This window comes from Diaphorina citri, unplaced genomic scaffold (assembly GCF_000475195.1).
Source record: "Diaphorina citri unplaced genomic scaffold, Diaci psyllid genome assembly version 1.1 scaffold13, whole genome shotgun sequence".
NCBI classification, from domain to species: domain Eukaryota; kingdom Metazoa; phylum Arthropoda; class Insecta; order Hemiptera; family Psyllidae; genus Diaphorina; species Diaphorina citri.
In genome coordinates, this window is record NW_007377452.1 from 382,842 (window position 1) to 387,238 (window position 4,397).

Consider the following 4,397-nt stretch of genomic DNA (forward strand, 5'->3'; position numbering starts at 1 on the left):
TAAATACTAATGGGAGCCTCTATTCCTGAAACCAGTTTCCGTACTTCGTATTTCACTAATACAATAACTGGAACTTGACCTGGGCCTGGGCGCTCAGATATCGATTTGAACGTTGTAATGCTGCGAATAATATCAGAGCCTGCCTCGGCAAGTAACAAACGGCGTACACTCAAAGTACTTACGATTTATCAAATAAGAGGATTTCATTTGGTACCTACATAAAACAAGTAAATGCTACACAAAAGACAGTTACTAAAAACCACAAAAAAAAGGCAATAAGAAGGTATTCTAAATACTTGAGATTACTAAATTTCGTGCTAAATTCTGGAAAGCTTCTGATACCCTTTTCACTTTAGGCCTAACTAACTTTTTCCAAAACAAAATGATTTGAACGTTGTAATGCTGCGAATAATATCAGAGCCTGCCACGGCAAGTAACAAACGGCGTAGACTCAAAGTACTTACGATTTATCAAATAAGAGGATTTTATTTGGTACATAAAATAAGTAAATGCTACACAAAAGACAGTTACTAAAAACCACAAATAAAAGGCAAAAAGAAGGTATTCTAAATACTTATCCTCAACAGATTAAGTTCGTTCTCGGAACGGCTTGCTTTCTCCTATCCTGTCTTCCTTCTCTATTCCCTTAAGACCCTTAGCAGTTACAGTTCTGTCTATCAAACCTCTAAAAAAAAGCCGAAATGTAAAGTTCAATGAGACGAGTATTTGTTGAACAGCCCCCAGTTTATCTACCTGGAGAATGGAAAAGGAAATTGTCAATCTTTACTCGTCGTTACCGTCACCTTGCTCTTGCTCTCAAGTTAAATAACTGTAAAACAACAGGAGGTAGTACAACAACTAAAATAATAGTATTATTACTACAATACCTACATAGTAAGTAGTAGTAAGTAATTACACCAGCAAGTTGATTGTAATCAAAGATAAAGACAGAACTGGGCTGAGGTATTCCTTGAAATGTCTCTATCATTGCCGCATTACTCTATCATTAGTCAGCTCCCATGGCGTAGTGGTCACTGCGCTCGCCTTGCACGCGGGAGACCCGGGATCGATTCCCGGCGGGGTCAAGAAATTTGTATCATGCAAATGATTGATTCCCTGACTGGCTGTTGCGGGGCCCACTCAGCCTCGTGAGGAAAATGAGTAGCTATGTAATATAAATGCGCATAGCGACCGGTGCCAGCACGGTAGGTAAACATTGGATGTTAGGATTATTGAGATATTGGGAAAATCCTACAAATGCTGCAGTGAGCACCAAAGTTGTGACATAAACATAATAACACAAAGAAACAGCATTTACATTGTAATAATAAAGGAAGGACGGACTAAAAATTGCGATTTACCCAGAGGGCCATCGAGAGATGTATTTTGGGAATTACTAGGATCATGGGCGTATCCAGCATCGGGTTTGGTGTGGGGGCCAGCGCCGGGTAAGCGGTAGGAATTACGAGTTTCCAAAGCATCTGATTATCACCAATTAAATTAAAATAATCGAAAAATCAATATCTTTCATCTAATTAAAAAATCTTTTTGTCACTTTACAAGAAATGAACGCAGCTTTTCTGAGTGATCATTTTGAAAATTTTCATTTACGTACTTGTTTTCTACCCCATAGGAACTTGTAGGTAAACTGTTGCAAGGTGCATAGTAAGTAGGTATGCAACCGATGCAGCGTAAGTATACATTATACAAGGTAGTAGGTAACACTTTTGTTATGCAAGATTTAATTATGAAAATATTTAGAATTCTTAGATCACTATCCTACATAGAACATATACCTACGGCACATAGGTATGTCCGCGTGTGTGTAGTGCTATAGTGCTTGAGGTGATATGTGGATGTAGAAATATTTGCAAGTCATACGCGGAAAACGCGAGGAAAATCCTTCACCTTTGTCCTAAAGTAGACATAAAGTCAAATGAAATTATTGTGATTGGACACATACTTACACATTACATAGTATGATACATAAGGCGTCTGGTATATGAGCTTTCATTTTCAACAGTTCGTATGAAAAATTGGAACCTTGTGCCTTTTTCGAAGAGGTTTAATAAGGGGAACTAACGGAACTTTAACGGAGGGAGATCTTATCGTCCCGAAATCGAAAAGGGAAGAAAGACAGGATAGGAGAAAGTCAGGGGTTCCGACTTTCTGAGAAAGAACCAGTTGTGTTAAGGATAGTTTTTGCCCAGTGCGGGAATCGAACCGGCGCGGTGTTTATTGGACAGGAATGCTGTCCAGTAGTGTCCTATATTATGTGGGTTTCAGCCATACTACCGGAGGTCAATGATAAGATTAAGTATGAACATCCGAGTTTTGAAGACTACCAAGGAATAGTTGTATAGCGGAACCATGGAAATATTGGTAAAAAATTTAACTTTATTCTCAAGTTAGGAGTCTGATTGTGAGAGGGTAATAGATGTGCCATGTTCTTGAGACAACGGATTTCCCTGGCAATTCATATAGGAAATGCACTATGCCTCATTCCTTATCATTGGAGAAGATGTTTTCTTATATAAAATAAATAAATGAGTGAAATATGATTCAATAAAATAAACCTGCTAGATGCCTTTTCCCCCGTTTCAGGTTTTGTTAATCAGTACGACTTGCGCCTTGATTATGTGATTGAGCATTTGGCACGTGATTTAGGCACATGAAGGTTATGATATAGGTGACACGAGTATATTGGAATTAAACCAACCCATACCAGACAACATCACAACATCTGCATAACTAAGTAATGAACTGACAATGTGCTAACTTCTGCAAATGCTCAATTTATTTCAGTGCATAAAGAATAATTTCAATATGGATTATGATATGGAATTCTCTTTTAAAACATATTTTATTTTGGGAGATGCTTGCAAATTAATTAGCCCATAGTTCTAAGTTTGCCAAAAAAAAAAAAACAAAAACAAAACAAAACAATGGTAAGGTTGCCGGTTGTATGGGTGTATGTCAGAGTGCAAGATTTAGTTCCATAATAATTATATTAGCACTAATGCACTATGTCAGAACATGAGATGAATATTATAGTGGAAGGATTGTGTCATTGTACTCAAACAATATAATGTGTGTTCCTGCCTAGCATTATTTCATAAGAATAAGTTTTAATTTTGTTGAATACAATGGAATGGGGGGGACAGCATTTTGTCGCAATATGCTTTTATATTTACATAGGAATTACGAGTTTCCAAAGCATCTGATTATCACCAATTAAATTAAAATAATCGAAAAATCAATATCTTTCAACCATCTTTTATATTTACATAGGAATTACGAGTTTCCAAAGCATCTGATTATCACCAATTAAATTAAAATAATCGAAAAATCAATATCTTTCATCTAATTAAAAAATCTTTTTTTTTAATTTTCATTTACGTACTTGTTATCTACCCCATAAAGAACTTGTAGGTAAACTGTTGCAAGGTGCATAGTAAGTAGGTATGCAACCGATGCAGCGTAAGTATACAAGGTAGTAGGTAACACTTTTGTTATGCAAGATTTAATTATGAAAATATCTAGAATTCTTAGATCACTAATCATATAGGATACTTAGATCACTATCCTACATAGAACATATACCTACGGCACATATGTCCGCGTGTGTGTAGTGCTTGAGGTGATATGTGAATGTAGAAATATTTGCAAGTCATACGCGGAAAACGCGAGGAAAATCCTTCACCTTTGTCCTAAAGTGGACATAAAGTCAAATGAAATTATTGTGATTGGACACATACTTACACATTACATAAGGCGTCTGGTATATGAGCTTTCATTTTCAACAGTTCGTATGAAAAATTGGAAGCTTGTGTCTTTTTCGAAGAGGTTTGATAAGGGGAACTAACAGAACTTTAACGGAGGGAGATCTTATCGTCCCGAAATCAAAAAGGGAAGAAAGACAGGATAGGAGAAAGTCAGGGGTTCCGACTTTCTGAGAAAGAACCAGTTGTGTTTAGGATAGTTTTTGCCCAGGGCGGGAATCGAACCGGCGCGGTGTTTATTGGACAGGAATGCTGTCCAGTAGTGTCCTATATTATGTGGGTTTCAGCCATACTACCGGACATTTATTTGCCATGTTGCTAGTTTATTAGACGCTTTACACAGTTGTAATAATCATGTTAGTGTATTACAGATAGAATCTGGACTATACCTACATTATTGTTATGGTTACGATGTATGTACATTAAAATAGAGATAAAAAGCTTTGAACAATATTGCAAGTTTCTAACTTTTCTTCTTGTGATTGTGCATGGGGGACATATTATGCATGGCATATTATGGGGCGAAGAGATACCGCGCTCGTTATTGCTATTTTATTAACGTTTTTATATTCTTGATCAATCATTTAGCTATTATGACGGACAGAGATCACCTAT